Raw genomic sequence first — 22,255 nt, 5'->3', positions numbered from 1 at the left:
CTTGAAGAATGAGGAACTCAGAAGGGAGACCTTGAATTCCACCTTTGGTAGTCACATGAGCACCAACCAGAGATTCATCTATGTGCAACATGTCTGCTATCTCTCGCGAAGTAGGGATACTCTCCAAGCCACTGAACGACAACTGATCCAGAATAGGTATGAACACAAGATAAGCATACTCCTCAAGCGTAGGCAAAAGCTGGAAATCTGGAAACGTGAAGCAACGGTACAAAGGATCATAAAATTGCACCAACACACTCATCAATCCTTCATCCACCTTAGTAGTCAGAAGAGGAAGAAGCTTCCCAAAACGAGCCTTGAACCCAAAGGGATCCAATACATAAGATGTCAAGTTCCTTAACTCTTTCAAGTCTGGTTGTCTAAAACTGTACTTCTTCGTATTCCTTATTTGTCTTTCCATGTCTGAAAATTTGCAAATAGACCTCTTAAATTCCTTGAAAATTTTCTTATTATTTTGATGATATGGATGCAAATGGGTGCATGAATGCATGAATGCTACAATCACACTCAAGGATCAAGCAAAGCACACCAAACAAAGGTCATGGGATGGATCATATTATCCTTAATATCAATCATCCATTTTTGTGGATTATGGTTTATACCTTATCAACACCCAAGTTCCATTGATATTAAGGATACATGAACAGATCAACCATGAATCAAGGGTTTGTTGCAAGTCACGAGCATGGAGTCTTGGTTAAGAACCACCCAAAGGGAGTGTACTAGGGTTTAAACCTGCCAAACATGTTCTACAAGAGGTTCCCATAGTCATCAACCCATCTTTTGGATATTATCGGAGAAACGAATACTCGTATTCCAAAAATATTCTCAAGAGAGACTCTTATGAGTGTAGTATCGCGTAAATCGTATCAAATCTTACACTTGAACGACTTTCGCACTACATCCTAAGAATAGGCCAAGATGGGCTTGGTAAACTAAGGTCCTTGGCTTCTAAAGTCTTTATTGGGAAGAGTAATGTCTAACCACAACTACTTGTGTGACATTATTGATCCCAACATGACCTCCACCAAGTGAATGGACTTGTAAGTCAACTTGCTAAGGAATAACTCCACACAAGTCAACAAGACTATGCCATTCTCCTATCCTAAGTGCACTCGAGTTCGGGTATAGAACTCATCTCACAAAGATCACCAAGCATACAAGGAATTAATATTCAAGAAATTCAATCATTACATACAATACAGTAATCCCAAATTGCACAAAAATATGTCACAAAACAAGTATACAATACAAAACAACAAATATGAAAAGTAGGCAAAACCCACTAGGCAAATTTTGAATTCCCCAGCAGAGTCGCCACTTTTCTGTAGCGGGGTATTCGTTACCATTGGAGATATTGACTAAATCCAAGATAAATCATACAAGTCGAGTCGCCACCGCACTTCTATTTATCCAAAGGAATGGTTAGAAAGCGAACAAAAACCTGAAAGTTTTATCGAATCAAAAACTAGTAAAAATGTCAGAGATCTGGGTAAGGGGGTTGGTTATGCAATGGGAAGGTGTTAGGCACCCAAAACATCCTAGGTACTCCTAGGGAGCCCTTTTCACATTTGTTGTAAGGTCGGTATTTTGTGAAAATTTATTTGTGCGAACATGATTGAAGAGATAAGAAAAGAATATACAAGTTTATTTACATTTTTTGTGTTTGAATGGATGAACCCATTGCCTACGTACCATCTTAAAAAAGATTAGGATCAAAACCTCGTAGTTCGGGGTAAAAATCTCAAAATGAGTTGGTGAATTGATTGGTCCAAAAGCCTTAAGGTCTTTTGTTATCCAAGGGAGAAAACTCAACCTAAAACCACAAATCCACCATGTGAGGATAGCTTCAACATGCTAGTGAGGGGTTAACCCTATAATAAGCATAGAAGACTCATTGTCCATCACTAAGGATAAAGGTGAGTATCACATCTACCACAAAGATAAATCAAACCTAATAGCTAAAGGTTATGAAATTTTTTTATTAAGGAAGTGGAAATTGAAACCACAAAAGTATTTGAATGGGTTATATTTATCAATTAGAAGTATATACAAAATGGTCAAAATTGACTTAAAGATTCAATTCAAAATAAGTGTTATGAAAAGAAAGTTTGAAAATCAAAAGCATAAGGCTTAGGTTTCTAATGTTGAAAACAAAGGGTTTAAATGTTTGCACAAAACATTTTGGCTTGGGTTAGAGTGGAGAGAAGAAGAAGAAAGGCTAAGATCCTAAGCATACAAGAGGCGAGGGATAAGAGAACAAAACCACACAAGGAGTTCCTCTCTTGAGATCATATTGATGATCCAAGTAGCTCCCATCCTTTGGAATAAGCAATCACACAAGGCATAAACTCAAGCAATCAATAATCAATGAATTCTTGGATAAGGCTCCTCAAAGTTTCTTGGATCTCTCTCTTCTTAGGAGCTCATGGTAATGGTTCCTCAATTTGGCTCAAATTAGGATCCCCTAGCACAAGAAAACACACATCAAAAGGTTCTATAGTACAATCAAAGAATGGACAAGAGGGAGTTCAGAATATGGTCCTTTCAAAGTTCATCCTTAAGCTTTAAGCATTCTAAAGGAAGGAGGCCTAGTTACTCTTTGACATTTAAGCATTCTAAAGGCATGAGGCCTAGTTGCTCTTCAAATTCCATTTGCTTGGGTAAAGTCCTAAAGTCTAAGTCCATTTTGTCCAATTCTTTGCATTTGGTTCACAACAAACAGACAAACACAAGCACAAAAGATATATACACAATTATATGCTCAAGTGAGCAAAAGGCAAATGACATTAACATAAACATGTACTCCAATGAGCAAAGGAAAAAGCAAATGAATAATATGTGCAATAATAGTAAATTGCATAAAAGTAAAGTGCATAAAGTAAATGTTAATTGTTAGTGGTCAATAGTTAGTGTGCCATAAGGCAAAATTTAGCACTATGTTAAGCAATCATAATTGGACTTATGTAGAAGTCACAACTATCTGAGGCCGGTCAATAATAATGTAGGCAACAATACAAGTTAGAAGTCTTGATTAGCGAACCATGTTCAAACAACTTGCCTTGCCAAAAAGAAGAAGAGAATTGATCTTGTATTGGTTTAAGCCTTTTGCATGATTTAGGAAACAACCTATCCTTAATGCAAAGCCATTCACTTGATCAATTGATCAAGATGAATTAGATTTGGATCAAGGAAGATTAAGTCTCCCTAATCAATGCTAACTTATCAACCTTCAACTCATTGATCAAAAAGAAAAAAGAAGAAGAAGAAGAAGGAGATGAATAATGGAAAATAAAATGGTAAGAATACAAAATGCATTAAATGAAATGAAATGTACCAATCATCATATGTTGACCAATAACATTGAGAGTCAAAGTCAAACAATCAAAAACAGAAGTGAGATGAAGATTGGAAGTCAAGAAATGAACAAAATATTTTTGGCATTTTTAATATTTAAAATTAAACTTGAATTAAAAATAAAAAGAAAGGTCAAACTTCAAAATCACTTCAAATCAAATTTGAAAATTCCAAGTGATTTATCCCAAGTTCAACAAGGTCAAACAAAGTTTAACAAAAAAATCCAGCATTTTTAAAAGTCAGAAACTATTTTTAATCAATTAAAAATGAATAAAAATAACCTAATTGAACTAAAATCTCAAATAAATCTCAAATCAATTTAAAAATTGATGAGAATATTTTTCATAGATTCATCATCATTCAAATAGGTTAGGAAAATATTTTTGTATTTTTTGAATATAAAAAACTATTTAAAATGAATTAAAAATAACCAGAAAAGAGAAAATTCATAAAAAATATCAAATTTCAAAATAAAAAATATTAAGAATCAGAAATAGAAACTAGAAATTATTTGAGAAATAATGCAATTGGTCCCATATTTTTTGGATTAAAAATAAAGAAGATATGAATTTTTGAAAATAATGGGAATAAAAGAAATTAAATGGAAATTCAGAAAATCAGATAAAAGGAGAGGCGTTGGATCCAGTTCATTAATTGACCTGGCAGATCTAATGGATCTTAAACGCGCGCTCACCATGGTCCTCAGTCAAACGCATCACATGGACACTTAATAAAAGTCATAAGATCAAACGGTTGTGATATAATCTGGAGAAAGCATCCAACGGTCCAGGATTGATCTGGCAATGGGACGGTGGCCAGCGCCACCGACTTCTCTGGCCAGCTCCGGCAGAGTCTAAAATTTGTAGAGATTCAAAAGGCAACTAAAATGCACGATCTATACATCTTTGGAAAGATGGGATGATGTACATCATCCCTGTGCCACTCAATTCCACTCTAGATCTCTATGTTGAGAGAAATCAGAGATGGAAGTTCTGTGGTGTTCATCATGAACTCAATGGATTTCAAAAATTAAATGCACAATCATGATGCCTCTATTGAGAGGACTTCAACCAACACAAGATCCAAGCAAATAGGTCAATATATGGTGAGTTTCGAAGGAAATACCAGTTGAAGAGCAAACTTGATTTCTGGAAACTTGAGCTCGATTCCTTGCTTTCTTTTCCAAAACAGAAGATTAATGAGTTGAAGGATGAAGGTTTAGAAGCTTTAGATCCAAGGATTCAACCAGATGTAGTTGAATTTTGAATCTGAAAAAATTTGAGAAAAGTGAACTAGCTTCTTTGGTAATGGTTATGAATTCAGTTGTGCAGCATCTCAGGCGCCATTAGGTTGAGAATTGAATGAAGAGGAGCATGTATTTATAGCTGAGCTTGAAGCAATGCAAGGCAATACTCGTGTGCATGAGAAATGGGTCCTCCATGCATGGGCCTGCACAGGCGCATGTGAGGCCCAAAAGCTGATGCAAATGAATTCTAACTACAAACCAAGTTGAATTGGACGTGTATTTTGAAGGGCATTTGCTTGTGTATCAAGATTTCATGTGAGTTCCATATTTGGACCGAAATGTTCCCTTCTTTGAAAGTCCCATTTAGAAAGTCCAAACATAGGCATGTGAGTAATGGATGGAAAGGTCTTGATGCAAGGAACAGTTGTTATGTTGGGAAAAAATCCATTTGAAGTGTGGAAATTTATGAAATTTGAGTTTAAAGTGCAAGGTGCATGACATGTGAAGGCAAGGTTTCTAAATTTGGCCAATGTTCAAGCCCCTCTATTTTGATGATGCAAGCCTTAAATGAAAAAACCTCCAACATCAAAGTTGTAGATCTTTTCAAGATAGTCAAAATAGATTTAAATGTTGCATCATTTGGAGTTTTTATGAAAGAGGTATGGGCACTTGAAGTTGGACTTTTTTGCCTTTCAATGCATTTGGTCCAAAAGGACCTATAATGTCTTGCATTATCACATGTATTTCCTTTGAGATTTTGAAATTTTGTTCAACATAACATTTGAATTATACATCTTAAGATTTCCAATTAATTTGATACCACCTCTAAATCATAAAAAATGAATGAGTTGTGTCCTTGGGAAGTTGACCCAAAATTAGGGTTTCAATCAAAATGACCTATAATGTCTTGGAATGGATGATGACCTTCCAAGCTTCAAATAAATTTTTGATGAACATGAAAGTTATTCATATTGTCCTTAAGATCATATTTTCTTTTGGAATCATCTCCATTTGACCAACACATAAAAAGGTAGGTCTCAGTGCATTTCAAAATAGTCAGATGAATTGACTGATCAACTTCTTAAGTCCACAACCCATATCTTGATGAATTGATGATTGAGGATGCCCAAATAAGTTCAAATATGCATGAAATGATGAATTAAAGAACTTCCCTTGATTGTATTTGACCATGGGCTGAGGTTGCTTCATGAGCAAGGCATTGTGGTGCACAGATGAATTAGGGTTTCTCTGGGGAACAAACCTCAAACCTTTGACTTGATTGGATCAAAATGATGAATTGAGATACTAGGGAGGAATATTTGATGGATGAGAGCTTTGGGAACCATTATCATGCTTGCTTTCATCTTCTTTTGGCTATGTCATTACACAGATGATCTCTTAGAAGCTCTTGACCTTGTGATTGCTCAAGCTACAAATAAGAAATGTTAGTGACATATTTTTGTGCTTTTTGGTTAGTAAACAAAATAAGAAAAGCAATGATATACAATTCAAGCATGCTTGGTGATCTCAAACCACTCACAAGGAGTCCCACCTAAAGGCAAGGGGAACCAAGATGCTTATGATCCTTGAGGCTATGCAAATGCAATGTTATGATGCCATGAAGGATCTTAGGGCCAAAATTGGGGTCTTACAGGTCCCATATTTTTTGGATTTAAAATGAAAGAGTTATGAATTTTTGAAATAAAAGGGAATAAAAGAAAATAGAATAGAAAATCAGAAAATGCAAAAAGCCTGGCGCGTTGGATCTGTTTCATTAAATGACGTGGAAGATCCAAAGGTCATCATACACGCGCTCACCATAGTCCAAAGTCAAATGAGATACACAAACAATTAAAAAAAGTCATAACAATGAATGGCATGGATTAGATCTGGAAACGCAATCACACGGTCCACATTCAACCTGGCATGGGGACAGTGGTGTACACCACTGTCTTCTCCGGCGAGCATGTTAGCTCCGGTGACACTTGCAGGTTTTGAAAAGTTGATGAAAACACGCGATCCTCATATCATTGGAAAGCTGGGGTGATATACATCACCCCTGTGCCATTGTCTTCCACTCAAGATCCCTACATTAAGAGAAATCTGAGATGGAAGTTTATGGTGTTTAATCTAAACTTGATGGATTTATGAAATTAAGTACACAATTCAATTGCCCCTTATGAGAGGACTTCAGAGGAGCCAACAAACATAAGAAATGATCAAGATCCAGTGAGATTCGAATGGAAAAAGTTTGAACAACAACCTTTGAAGTGCAGCTCTATGAAGCACGATCCTTCCCAATTCTTGATAGCAGCTTGTTCTTGAGATGGAAATAGGGCTAGGCTAAGGAATTAGAGTCCAATAATCAACCAAGGAAGTTGCAAATTGGAACTGATAAATTGAAAGAGAAATGCAAAAATTCCTTTGAGTGAGGTGAGGATTCAGTTCTGCAGCATGTAAGGCGCCTTAAGGTTGATTTGGAATGAAGCTGAGCACTTGTATTTATAGCAAAGCATGATGGAGGCAAGGTGAAATTCATGTGCATGTGGAATGAGGGCCTCCATGCATGGGCCTGTACAGGCGCATGGGAGGCCCAAATGCAATTTATTTGGCATGCTGAAATCATATTAAGCTGAATTGGACGTGTACATGGCATTGTAAATGAGTGTGCATGAAGTTTCAACATAGTTTCCAAAAATGCACATAAATCTTCCCTTCTTCGAAAATACCTCTTACCAAAATGATACATGGCCTTGTGGATAATGGTTGGAAAGGTATTGACATGAGGAAAAATTGTTATGTTGAAAAAAAATCAATTTGGAATTGGGAAATTAATGAAAATTGATCATAAAGTTCAAGGTGCAAAACATGTGTATGAGAATTTTGCCAAAATGGACCAACTTCAAGCCCTTCTGTTTCCAAGATGCAAGTCTCAAATGACAAAACCTTCAACATAAAAGTTGTATATCTTTTCAAGTAAATAAATTTGGGATTAATTTGTGCATCATTTGGATTTTTGATGAGAAAGTTATGGGCACTTGAAGTTGGACTTTTTCACATTTCAATGACTTTGGTCCAAAGTGACCTATAATGTTTTGCATTATCACATGTGTTTATTTTAGGATTATGAAATTATGTCCAACATAAAAAATGAATTAGACATATTAAAATTTCCAATTAATTTGATCCCACCTTAAAATCATTAAAAATGAAGGAGTTATGTCCTTGGGAATTTGACCCAAAATTAGGGTTTCAGTCAAAATGACCTATAATGTTTTGAAATGGATGATGACCTTCCAAGCTACAAATAAATTTTTGATGAACATGAAAGTTGTTCATATGGTTCTTAAGAACATTTTTTCTCTTGGGGTCATCATAATTTGACAAACACATCAAACGTTAGGTCTCAGTGGATCTCAAAATAGTCAGATGAATTGACTGATCAACTTCTCGAGTCCAAACTACAAATCTTGATGAATTGATGATTGAGGACACTCACATAGGTATATATATGCATGAAATTATGAGTTAAATAACTTCCCTTGATTGTATTGGATCATGGGTTGAGGTTGCTTCATGAGCAAGGCACAGTTGGTGCATAGTTGAATTAGGGTTTCCTTGGGAAACAATCCTCAAGCCCTTTGGTTTATCTTGATAAAATTGAAAAATTGAGATACTTGGGAGGCATATATGATGATTGAGAGCTTTAGTAACCATTTTCATGCTTGCTTTCAGCTTCATCTGGCCATTCTTTGAGCATAGGGGCCTCCTAGGAGCCTTAGATCTCATGATTGCTCAAGCTACAAAACAAACAATATTAGTGACATATTTTTGTGCTTTTGGTTAGTAAAAAAACTAAGAAAAGCTATAATATACAATTCAAGCATGCTTGGTGGTCTCAAACCAACTCACACAAGTCCCACCCCTAGGGGTAAGGAGCCAAGATGCTATGATCCTTGAGGAAAATGCAATGTGCAATGATATGATGCCATGAGGGATCTTAGGGTCAAAATTAGGGTCTTACACCTCCTGATCTACTTTTACCAGAGGGACAACTTTGATCCACTTAGTAAAGTAGGTTATCCCAACTAGGATGAACTTTTGTTATTTCGATGAGACCGATCGAATCTCACCAATGACGTCTAACACCGACCCCCTAAAAGGTCGTGGCTTGATAAACGCATGCAGCTCCCTCGCTGGCACGTGTTGAACGGCTGCATGCATCTGTCATTCCTGGAATCCTTTGGCGAACTTGATACAATCCTTCAATATACTGGGCTAATAAACACCTTGTTGGAACAACAACCATTTCATCTTGTGGCCTGTCTGGTGCGTGCCACAAGCCCACTATGCACCTCAGATATGGCCAAATATGCTTCTGTATTTCCCAGACACTTAAGTAATACTCCTTCTGTTGTTTTCTTCAGCAATTCATTTCTTATCAGCACATAGCTCAACACTCTGTATTTGGTTTTCCTATTAGTACTTCCGACTGGATTCTCTAAATATTCCCAAATTGGTTTTCTCCAATCTGACGGTGACGAATTGTTAACAGTGAAAACTTCGTGTCCCGAGGAATTCTCGAACTCAAAATCTTCGAGGCATTCTTTGTCGAACCCTTCATCACAACTGATACTTCCGTCGAGGATACCTTCCCCTTAGTGGTGGTGTGTCCGACACCATCTTCTCCCGGACTTCAGTAATGTCTTGAAATTTCGACTTAGACAACTTATACCCAGACGCGATCTGAGCTAGATCGTTGGCTTTTTGGTTCTCATATCTTGGCACATGCATTATGCCGGCGACCTCAAAGTACTCCGACAGTTGCGTTGCCGTCACGAAATACTTCAATAGATTTTCCTTGATGCATTTGTATTCTCATGTGACATGCTTGATTACCAACTGTGAATCTCCTTTTACCTCAATTCTACTAGCTCCCAATTCTTTCAATATTCGAAGACCGGTTATTAGGGCCTCGTACTCAGCCTCATTGTTGGAACATTTTTCGTCGATTCTGTACTTGAACCTTGTCGGAGCATCCTGTGGGGATAATATGAATACCCTAACTCCTGTTCTATCTTTGTGGCTTGACCCATCGAAATATATCCGCCATGGGTTTGTGTCTACCATTTTTAGTGAAGGTTCGATCATAGCATGATCCACTATGAAATCTACCACAATTTGGGCCTTCATAGGCTTTAAAGGTTTATACGTTAGAGAAAAATCTTTTAAAGCTAGTGCCCATTTTCCAATTCGGCTATGCAGAATAGGTTTAGATAAAATATGTTTAATAACATCGTAATGAGAAGAGACATACACATCAACTAGTTTTATATATTGCTTTAATTCTATACAGGCAAAGTAAAAGCATAAGCACAGTTTCTCGATCAGACTGTACCTAGTTTCAACATCTATTAACATTCTACTGAGGTAATATATGGGTCTTTCGACATCATTAGTATCCTCTTGGGCTAACATACTCTCTATACTTGTATCCGACGCAACAATATATAAACTCATATGTTTTCTCCTACTAGGGGGTAACAAAATGGGAGGCTTTATAAGGAAACCTTTAATGGTGTCGAAAGCCTCTTGTTGCTCCGGTCCCCAGTGAAAATCGCTTTCCTTCTTAATTTTGAGCAGTGGAGAAAACACCTTCATCTTGCCACATAGATTCGATATGAACTGTCTTAGGAAGTTTATTTTTCCCAACAAAGATTGGAGCTGCTTCTTTATCAATGGGATTTTGAGATCTAAAAAATCACCTTTATTTTGTTTTGATTGATCTATATGCCTCGTTTTTGTACCACGAACCCCAAGAAATCTCCAGCGTGTACACCGAAAGCACATTTTAATGGATTCATCTTCAATCCATATTTTGTCATTCTGTCGAACGAACGTCGAAGGTGATCCAGATGATCTTCTTGTGATGATGATTTTATCACAATGTTGTCAATATACACCTGCATAAAATTTTCAATGAAGTCATGAAATATGGAAATCATAGCTCTTTGATAGGTTACTCCTATGTTTTTTAAACCAAACGACATTACAACCCTTTCGTATGTGCCTAAAGCTCCAGGGCATCAGAATGCTGTCTTGGGGACATCATCTTCGGCTATAAGAATTTGATTGTAGCCAGAATACCCATCAAGCATGCTCAAATATTCAAACCCTGCAGATTAATTGACCAACATTTCTGCCATGGGCATCGAGTATGCATCCTTTGGCGTGACATTATTCAGATATCTAAAATCTATACAAATTCTAAGAGTTCCATTTTTCTTAATGACATGCACTATATTATCTAGCCACTCGGCGTACCTCACAGTCCTAATGAAACGAATTTTGAGGAGTCTTTCGATCTCCTGCTTAATTTTCAAGGTGATCTCCGGAGCAAATCTTTGGGGGTGTTGCTTCACTGGCCTTTCCCCAGTTGGATAGGCTGTCGATGTTCCACAATGCCTTGATTTAAACCGGGCATTTTGTTATAATCCCAGGCAAAACAGTCTTTGTATTCTGTCAATACTGCAATCAACTTTTCCTTCATTGGTGACCCAACCTTGGTGCTTATGTATGTTGGTCTTTTTCGACCCCATCTCCTAGATCAATTTCTTCGAGGGGATCTTGTGCTTGCATCTTCTGCGACTCATTTAATGGGTTCTTTTCGAACCCCAAAGGTTCATTATCGTAGATGCAATTAAGCCTCCGACTTTCTGAAGCTTCTATTTGGTCATGTCGACCATCTTCCAATTCCTTGGCCTCACAGGCCAAATTTTGAAACCTCTCCTTTTCCAGGATTGACTTCCTCTTGTTTTCAGCCAAGTAGGCAGAAATTCGAGCCAAACTTTCTGACTTAGTAGTCAGCTTCATCGACTGCAGGCCACCCCGTAGGCGAAATTCCCGTCTCTGACCCCGTCTCTTCTTCAGCATCCCATATGAAACCATGATTATGGTCTAAGTTAAAAATGAGATCGGTTTTGACGGAAGTATAGGAACCTGATTCGTTATCACATGGCACTATATCCGCCAAGTGTTGGTCGAAATATCTCTTAGAACCCCTATTATCGACTCGGTAATAACTTTGGTCGGCCTCAATGTTCTCCACAATGCCGTCTTTGCGCCAGATTATAAGTCTCTGATGTACCGTCGAAGGTAACGCTCCTATCCCATGGATCCGTTCTCGACCTAGGAGTAAATTGAAATTAGCTTTGGAATCTATCACCATGAACAATGTAAAGTGTGTCGTTGTGCCCACAACAATATCGACCTGGATAACACGCATTATATTGTTGGTTATCCCTTCATAGTTTGATAAAACCATGTTTTGTTGTCGGAGATCTTCGTCACCCTTCCCAATTTTCTTAAATAGATTATGGGGAATTAGATTGACCGCAGCGCCTCCGTCGACAAACACCTTGTTTACCGCTATTCCATCACCTTCGCCCTTATGAACAAGGGCTTTAGATGATACATCATCCTTGGGCTGGGTCTTTCGAACGTGGCCTTCTGTTCCTCCACCACACTACTATTCATGATGTAGTAGCATAATGGTTTCCCTCCAACCGTTTCATCTAGCACAAAGTCCTCCTCTGCTTCGAAGACTTCGGATACCATGTCGTAGTTTACAACGAAGTCATCACCATAGATGTCATCATTGGTTTCGTCGTACATGTCTTCGTCAAACTCCTCGTCGGACTGAGGGGAGTATTTAGGTTCTCATTCCTCTAGTTGATGGGGAATATTCACGTTCTTCCTCCATCGATTCACCCACGTCCCTTGGTTGTTCTTCAACCTTCGATGAACATTTCACACTTTGGGAAGCTACTACCGCTTTCTTCCCCGTCGAATCGACAGTCATGGACATTGTTTGGCTGGCCACCATTTTTCCTTGCCCTAGTCCCAATACCTTTGGTATCTGCCTCTTTTGTCCAGAGGTTTCCACAGGTTTCAAATGTGGAATGTCGTCATCCTTCCCAGCTTTTTTGTTCCGCTGGTAACTATTGTACCCCATAATTTTCCCTCCCTTTTCGCTTCTCATATGACTTATGGATTGAGACTCATTCATATTTAATTCATGTGCATCTTTCGTTCATGATTAACACTTGCTAACAGGCATCATAGATTCAGGGTTTATGACTAATGAAAATCAGAGTTTTGGCTTGAGGATTATGGTATTGCTCATCATGTGGAGAGAAACCCTAATTTTTGGATTCTTTGGGACCTTGACTCTTGTGGCCTACATCTTGACATTCATTTATACATCCTAACCCTAATTCTTAGCTTTTTACCTATGGGATTTTGTGTTTGACCTTCTGTGTAATTAACCTAACTTTTGAACCCTAATTGTGGGTCCATGGTTTGAGGTGTTGCTTGTGGAACTTTGGGATTTGTTTGAAACCCTAATAAGGGATAGTTGGTATTCAGGTGCTTTGCTGGTTTGGCTTTCTGATCTAAGGTTCATCAAAACCCTAGTCCTTGGCTTTGAGGTTTGTGAACCCTATGGTTTGCATTGAGGTTGTGGAAACCCTGGTTGTGACTCATGGCATTGATACACCACTTGAGTTGGCTTCTCACCTGGCTCGGGATTCTTGTTTGATACATAGATTTGAACTTTGACCTAGTAAATCCTAATGCATGGTGTTATATGATTGATTCAAGTCATGTTTGCATTCGTGTTTCACTGATACTGCATTTTTCAGCAGTAATGTAGTACCCTTTGCACTCCAAACCAATCATAATGCTTGCACCAATACACATTGAAATCTTTACATAATCATGCATCAACCAATCATATCATCCATGCATTGAACCAAGCTCTTAACACTTCAATTCACCAAACTTCCCAAGCTAACTCCAAACCAATTCAAACTAACTCCAAACCTCTTCAAACTAATTCCAAACCATTTTAACGAACTCCATGCCTCATTTAAATAATTCCAAGCCACATCAAAACTAACTCCTAACCTCCATTTTATCCAAACCTATAAGTTATATAAACTCATCACTCTCATCAAATCAAACAATGACCAAAATTAGAATTCTCTCAAATTACTCATTGCAAGTTCAAGTTTTCTCCTCTCACTTCATCTTCTCCAATTCATCTCCCTACACCAAATCTCAAATCACCATTGGAGCAAGCTTCACATTAAAGTTTATTACCAATTGAGCTAAACCTCTTGCATTCAACAATCATCCCTACATTCATATAATCAACATCAATAACAATAACTCAATTCATAATTTTTCAGAGTTGATTCTTGAAGAGGGGGAGTTCATAGTAGAAGTATGGTTGTTGAATTTTTCTCCCACTTCCTTTGTAAATTTTGTCGGGCTTAGCCATTAAGCCCAATATTTTGCTTTCTACACCCCCATTTTACTTAACAACATACTTGCTAAATCCAACTACACTTCTTGGTATTTGGGCTTATTCTGTTGGGCCCAAAGCCCCTATTGCTGAATTCTGCACTCTATATTAAGGGTCTGCACCCCCCTTGGCCCAACATTTTATTTACCATTTTAATTACCTTTAATTCCATTTGATTTTGTGTTGATATTTTTGCTAATTGTTTTGTTAGCATTTTAATTAGGTTTAATTAGACTTTAGATTTTAATTAGAATTTAGGAATTAATTAGAGTTTTATATAGTTCTCTAATTAGATTTTAACATAGTTTAGTTAGATTAGGAATTAGAAAATAGTTAGATTTTAGTTAACTTTAGAATTTAGTTAATTCTTAAACATTAGGTTAATTTTAGAATTTAGGACTTAATCAATTTGTAGTTTCTAATTAAATTTTAATTGGAATTAAGTTTGTGTTCATAATTGGATATTTTTGAGAATTGACCATTTTACCCTTTAGGGGTTATTTTGGTATCTTAACCACATAATTGCATGTACCCTTAGGGATTCTTAACATAGATTTTTAATCAAACCATGACTAACTATAACATGATCCCTTAGATTAGTTTGATTAATTCTAACCATTAGATTAGGTTCTAACCTAGTTTTCAAACTAAATCTTAACCCACGATTCGAATTGATCAAAAGTAATTTTGATCAATTAAATCCTTTGAACTTGTGTAATCCCACAGTCTAAATTGAGTGACCAAAATATCCTTGGTCACTTAATAAGACTTTTCTTCTAGTGAATCTCAAAGCCTCAAGTCAAGATTCTCAATCAAGGCATCCTCAGTCACACCAAGCAGCGGATTATACAAGATAAACCAAAGGTCAACACTTGGTAAATACGATTCAAATTGTAAGAAATGAGCCTTAAGTAATAGGGAATGATGAGACGAAGTCTCTCCTATCCTTGTATAAAGCGACTTTGCGTATGGGAGGTAGGACCCAAATATTCAAAGCGTTCGCCCTTATTCATAGACTTTAGTACAATTCGAATCGAATAAACTACCAAGTTATTCATACAAAGACAACATCAACACAAGGATCAACAATGAAGATTCTTCACCAATAACTTATCAGTAAAGAGAAGTATCATGCGCTACGAGCCTTAAGTAATGGGGAATGATGAGATGAAGTTTCTCCTATCCTTGTCTAGAGCGACTTTGCGTATGAGGCATAAGCCCCAAATATTCAAAACGTTCGCCCTTATTCATAGACTTTAGTGTGATCCTCGTCAACAAACTATCAAGTCTTTATCTCCTCATCATTACAAAAAACAACAAAAAATTCTCTTCTCCACCAACTCGAAAGTTAGGATGAGGATCATATGCTATGAGCCTTAAGTGGTAAAGAAGGAATGAGACTGAAGCTTTCCTACACTCATTCTGGATATCTTTGGGTGCGAGACGTTTGGCTCGTTTCTTATCATATCCACCTTTACTCATAGAATTTAATGTGATTCTTATAAAATAACTATCAAGTCTATTCCATTCCCTCAGTCAATCATTTCAATATTTTCTTGCCTCCTTAATTGCCTTGCTTTCAGCCCTAGTGGGTTGAACTACGAAAGCTCTGATTTCCGTATTGCACTATAATGATACGTAGGCAGGAGAACCCAGTTTTTTCGCGAGCTACCTTATCTATTCCTACCCTATTTATTCAATCAATCATTCTCCATCCATTCAATCTATACCATCTTTTTGAGATCAATCATACTTCTCCTTGGACTCTTCGTCTATCCTTTTAGGATAATTTAGTGACAGTCCACCTCATCAATCGAGAGTTGTTTGGGACTGTGCCCAAACACTTAATTCAGTCTTTGTTTTTGGGCTTTACCCTATAGTGGCTGTCTTACTAGCCCACGTACTGGTAAATGCCTTTCTTGCTCTCTGATTCAGTGTCTATCTCCTTCTTGGATCCACGATACTATTCTTATTTGATCTCGAACTATTTGTTCCCCATCCAGTGATACATTATTCCTTGTACTGCAGTACTACAATCATTCCTTGAATTGGTGTTTGTCTTGTGAGTCCCCGTTGCTTAGACAAATCTCTCTCTCCTCGTTTCATGGCAGTTAATCTCTGAAATTCGGTTTCTCTTGTGAGTCTCCTTTGCTTGGACAAATACCTTTTTGATACCATTCTGTTGGTACAAATTATACTTTTCATCACTTTATGTCTCTCTCTCTATTCTTGTCGTTCCGAACTACGATTGCTCTGACTTTCTCATTACACAATGAGAATACGTAGGCACGAGGATGCGAATCCTTGGCGAGCATACTTCTAATTATTCCTCCTTTGCCTTAGGGAACCATCCATATCTTTCACTATTCATTACCTACCTTCGATCATAAATCTCTCACCCAGTGATATATTATTCCTTTGATATCGAAATACACTTTCTTTGGAATTCCATATTCACGCTTTTAGGACGCCTAACGTAAAGTCCGCATTTCTACCTAGATTTTTTTGGGCCACACCCTCAAACACTTAATTCCTTCTTTTTTTGGCTAATCACCTTATCGTGGCGGTCCTACTAGTCCACGTATCGGTTAAAGTTGTTTCCCTCTATGGTACAAATCTCATTTCTCTTATGGATTCTAAGACACTTTCACCTTTTGGTTTCAAACAATACTTCTTTAGTTACTTATCACCAAATATTCAATTTTGTGACCTTGGTCAATTAATTCCATTAATTTCCATGATACCTTCACATTCTACCTTCATTCACTCTATGTGATATACCAAATTACCTCTGAGACAAATACACTATATCTTGGTGCTCCTTCTTGTGTCACCTTGTGAACCTAGAGATGTTTGGGATTGTGCCCAAACACCTATTTCTTCGTATTTTTGGGTTTACCCTATAGTGGCGGTCTTACTAGCCCACGTACTGGTAATAGACACCTTACTCTTGGGTTCATCTTTTCACCCTCGTTGGAGTTCAAAACACTATCCTTTGGTTCAGACCATACCTTGATCACAATTCTTTCCACCTCCTGCCTCTAGTTCCTTGAACTACGAAGCTATGAATTCCTCATTGCACTATGAGGATATGTAGGCATGAGGGCCCTAATCCTCACCGAGCACTTTATCTATTTCTTTTCCTTTTCCCATTATTTTGCGAGTAATCTTTAGATATCACACCTATTCTAGCGAGAACAATCAAAATGGTTCCCATGAAGTACGATGGATGTCTGTGGTGCTAATACCTTCCCCTTGCATAATCGGCTTCCTTACTCAGCATATCACTTTCTCCCGGGTTTTATCGATGTTTTCCATTTTCTTCTGGAATAAATAAAGTTTCATGGCGACTCTATTGTATGTTCGAGCGTGCGATACATTCAGGTATATTTCCGTTAGCTTCAGCTAGTGACTCTGCTGGGGATACTTTGTTACTTGGGGTACTTCCTAGTCGCTAAAAGGAGTCGAGCCTAGTTTAGGTCGTTTCTCGCTAGTTTTTAGGTGTTTATCTTTATGCCTCACTTGCCTTACATTATTCACCATTTACTTTATTATTATATTCTTTCATCCTGGATATCTGCATACGTGGTTTTTTGGGTTGATGACACATGAGAGAGAAGCTCTATACCTGAGCTTGAGTACACACACAGGACAGTAACATGACTATAGTCGTTTTTAACCTCCGAGGAGTTATTCCGTGATTATGGTTGACACGAAACGTCACACCTAGAGTAGATCCTTTTGGGAGCATCATTGTCCGACGAGTCATTCGTCTAAGGCAATGGTATCTCAAATTGGGTCGTTGACTCTAGGGACCTTTTAGGGCCACCCTTTGAGGATAGTACATACTTGTGAGGGGAATATGGGTTTTTCTTTCAGGAAACCAAGACCCTTCATATCTGTGTTCTTGTGTATACGTCGAACCTTTGAACTTGAAACAAACAGATTATACGGCTTATCCAAAGCATGCCAGAATTCTGATTATGTGATACCCTGCTATCATTGCATCGCATAACATCATTGCATGATTACATTAACCATTTCTTGTTACATTTGCATTTTCAGGGGCATACTGTGTCAGTTGCTATTATCAGTGCAGTCATGGAAAAGACAAATTGAAGAAAAACATATCAGTAAAAATTAAGAGACTCTAAGGTCGATGAATTGAGAAAGCTCAGCGAATTTATGGTTGAAGACTACCGAGTAGCCTTCAAACAATCCTATGGAAACCTGTTGGGAGTTTTGTCTACTAAGGAAGACCCATGGTTGATGTTCACATTTGCGCAGTTCTATGATCCCACACTACACTGCTTCGCGTTTCAGGACTTTCTTCTAGCCCCCACACTAGAGGAATTTGCCCATTTTCTACAGTTATCGGTTAAAGACCAAGCTCCCTATATGATTGAGGATAATTTCTCAGATTCCGTAGATATAGCTCAGGCCTTGTGCATGAAGAAGGATTTAATCGAGTCCACCCTTCGAATCAAGGGTAACACGTAGGGCCTTCTGTCTAAGTTCTTATTCGAGAACGCCACTGTGTTTGCCAATAGCGAAAGTTGGGACGCCTTTTATGCCAGCTTCACACTACTCATTTATGGTTTGGTACTATTCCCGAGTGTTGAAGGCTTCGTTGACAAGACCGCCATCACCATATTCATCTCCCAGAACCCAGTCCCCACCTTACTAGATGATGTCTTCTTCTCTTTCCATTGGAGGAACATGAAGAAATGGGGGACTATCAATTTATGTATTCCTCTGCTTCAGAAGTGGATCATGTCCCACTTATCGAAGGAAGGGCCGTTTGTTTATAATGTGGGTGATTTGAAATGGTCACAAAGATTGATGTCATTGAATGTTGAAGACATCGTTTGGTATAGTCTCGATTACTTGAGAGTAGAGATGATCTTCCGATGTGAGGAGTTTCCAAATGTTCCACTCATCAACACAAAAGGGGGTTTGATCAACTATAACCATGTTCTCTCATTAGTCAGTTAGGATATGCGCTCAAGGAGAAAACTGGAGATCGTCAATTGGAAGAACTGTTGGTAGCCGAAGGGGTTGAAAATTCAGAGCTTATGAAGAAAGTCTGCAGAGCCTAGGGAAAGATACAGCGAGTTGTGAAGAAAGAACTAGGCAAGCAACTATGTACCGTAACTTCCTGGATTGTTGAAGAAGGCTTGTGCTGGCATGTTCCCCCACAACACTCCGTGGGCCGCTTTCCATTTTGTATCAAGTCTGACCTCCATGCTAGTTCATCAAAATGATCTCGAGTTGTAATAATTTGTACTATTTGACTTTTAAATGAATAAAAGAGATTTTATTGAAATACTTTTGTTGTCTTATTCCTGCTCACTGTATGACTATATATGCACACTGGCACCCTAGAAATATTTTTTCTTATTTGCTAACATGCATTTATTACATTCATTCATTGCACATGGCTAACCAGAAAACAAAATGCTTACCGTCACCATCTTTCTGCAGCAAAAACGACGACTCATCATCACTATTTCACCCAAGCAAAAAAATCCAGGATAATGGCTGATTTTGAATCTGACAACGCTGTTGTCCATGAATCTATCGTCCAAGTCCAGGGCATAATGAACCTCTTTCAAGGGAATATGGAGGCCATCTTGGAACTCCTTCAAACTCAGAGGACTTCTACCTCTTCTAACCCTGCTGATGCCAACGTCACCCATTGATAACGCGAAAACACATTAGATAATTGCCTTAATTTACACTCAAAGATCACACCATTTCGATTAATATCCCGGTTATTGCGCAAGTATTCATGTTGTTTTTGAAGGTATTTAAATCTCCATGCACTAAAGAGCAAAATGAAGAAAAGGAAGAAAAAGAAGAAGAAACAGGTGAAAAAGCACAGAAAAAGTAGAAAAGAAGATAATGCAGATTTTGCTGATGTGACGACCGTCACGGATTCATGACGCTCCTCAGGACCCAGACTGTGACGACTGTCACAGGCCCATGACGAGCGTCACGCGGCCACAATATGCGCTTTGAAACAGTCAGCCACAGGCATCCAAACGTGCCTAAATCTCCTCCAACAAACTTATTCCCACGAATTCCTCATTCAAAACCAAGTCTCCCATGAATTTCTCAACCACCAAGATCTAAAGGACACTATATAAAGGACCAGAATGGGAAAAATTGGGGAAGCCTACTTTTACACTTACGCTCTGGAATTTAGTTTTACAGCTTTCTAGCTTTTAGCATTTTTTTCTTTCCAGCAACCTTGTTTCCGTTGCCTTAATTTATTCACCATTCTTTTTAGAGTTTCCCTTTTTCCTTTCCGTTTTCCAGTTAGCCATAGTAGTAGTTTCCTACACTGGGGAACTACTACACTTTATTTAATTTTAGTAGTAATTTGTACTAAAGAACCAAAGCCTACCGACTTGTGGAGGACTGCTCAAGTACTCCAAGAATCGCTATACTCTGTTACTTCGATCTCCAGGTTTTTATTGAATTATTATTGTTATTGCCCATTTATTATTATACGCATGTTTGCCGCAATGTTGATCTGTTTATGCCTTGTGTTTTCCTTATTTAATATGTCCGGCTAAACTACCGGTATCGGTATATAGCAACTTAATTTGATGGGATTTAATAATAACCGGTGAAAACCCTTTTTCTCAAACAATCTTTTAGGCTGAAGTTTTTAATTTAAATTTAATTAACTTTATCACAAAAGCGTGAAAAGCTATTTAATATGGTTTTGCCACGAGAGTGGGAAATTAACTAAGGTGAGAACCAACAATCGCGAGAGCGTGAGGCTCGAGCTGGATAGTAAAAATTAAGCATTGAGTTTAAAAACAGCGAGAGCACTTTAAAAGCAATTAGAACTTATTTATTTTCAAAAAGTAATTTTGACTTCAAATGGGACAGCGAGAGCGTATATTCTGACTTAGAATTATAGGCCGAATCAACAACTACGAGAGTGTGAGATAAAGCCTTTTAAATAAACATTTTCTACTGAGAGATATTTGGCATTTAAACTATTCATCGGTGACTTATCGAATCCCTGACAATTAATGCGCTGCATACAGATTCCTTCCATTAAGTCTTTCTTAAAACCAAAAATTCCCCTTAGATTTACTATATTACCCCCGAACTTCTACTAATCAATTCCCTTAGCTAAACATAGTGACGTTAGTAACACTAGTTTGACCATAGGTCCCTGTGGGATCGATATCTTTTAAAATTAAAGCGACTAGACTATGCACTTGCAGTCAAGTACCCGACAAACTATATTTTATATATAGCCAGATCAAGCATCAAGTTTTTGGTGCCATTGTCGGGGACCTGTTTTAGTCGAATATTGCGATTCTTTCGTTGCACGGTATAGACTAAGGAAAAAACAAAAACTAATCTTCTCTCCCTGATTGTATGCCAAGTACTCGCTCACAAGGCGATAACTTAGCACCACCAGTTCCTGAATTAGAGTGTTTCTTATACGTGAGACGCCGAATACACGAATATCAACAAAAGTACGATATTCCCGATATCTTCTCTCCTCCTAAACCAGAAGAAAAACCAAACATGGTTGAAGAAGGACCACAAAATCGTCCTCTTAAATTCTACGCTACCCCGTCTCAACAAGAACCTCACAACAGCATTGATGCCCCCGCTATAAATCGAAATGATTATCAGCCGTCCAACAACATCAATTTACTGGAAATCCTACGGACGATCCTAATTAACACCTGACCAAGTTTGTGCAGTACGTCGATACTATAAAAGCGAATGGTGTATCTCAAGATGCGATAAGACTGCGCCTTTTTCCTTTCTCACTAAGAGACAGAGCTTGGGCTTGGTTGCAATCCTTGCCATCCAACTCCGTTACAACATGGGAAGAACTGAAGAACGTTTTCTTATCCCGATATTTTCCACCGAGCAAAACTGCTATGCAGAGAGCTCAAATCAATGGATTTTGATAAAAAGATGTGGAATCTCTCTACGAAGCGTGGGAGAGATACAAGGACATGATGAGGATATGTCCACATCACGGTCTCGAAGACTGGGTCATCATTCACACATTTTATAATGGGCTTCTGTATAACACAAGACTTACAATAGACGCTGCCGCAGGCGGTGCACTTATGGATAAGCCATACACCGAAGCCTATCAACTCATTGAAAACATGGCCCAAGACCATTGCCAATGGGGAGGTGAACGAACTCCAGTGGAAAAGTCCCAGACGAAGGGTGGAATGTACGAAATCAGTAGCCTCGACCATGTTCATGCA

The 22,255-nt window shown here is 38.1% G+C and overlaps 1 non-coding gene across 1 annotated transcript; it reads right to left on the bottom strand.

The window, feature by feature from the left end:
- Positions 1 to 21,913: 21,913 nt before the first annotated feature.
- On the bottom strand, positions 21,914 to 22,020 carry LOC127117114 (small nucleolar RNA R71). The gene has a single exon (XR_007801874.1). It is a non-coding gene; the product is annotated as a small nucleolar RNA R71 (small nucleolar RNA).
- Between the last annotated feature and the right edge of the window lie 235 nt (positions 22,021 to 22,255).

The sequence above is a fragment of the Lathyrus oleraceus genome, chromosome 1, assembly GCF_024323335.1.
Source record: "Lathyrus oleraceus cultivar Zhongwan6 chromosome 1, CAAS_Psat_ZW6_1.0, whole genome shotgun sequence".
In the NCBI taxonomy this organism is placed as follows: Eukaryota; Viridiplantae; Streptophyta; class Magnoliopsida; order Fabales; family Fabaceae; genus Lathyrus; species Lathyrus oleraceus.
The sequence above is the reverse complement of the archived record's forward strand: the minus strand, read 5'-3'. Positions and strand labels throughout refer to the sequence as shown.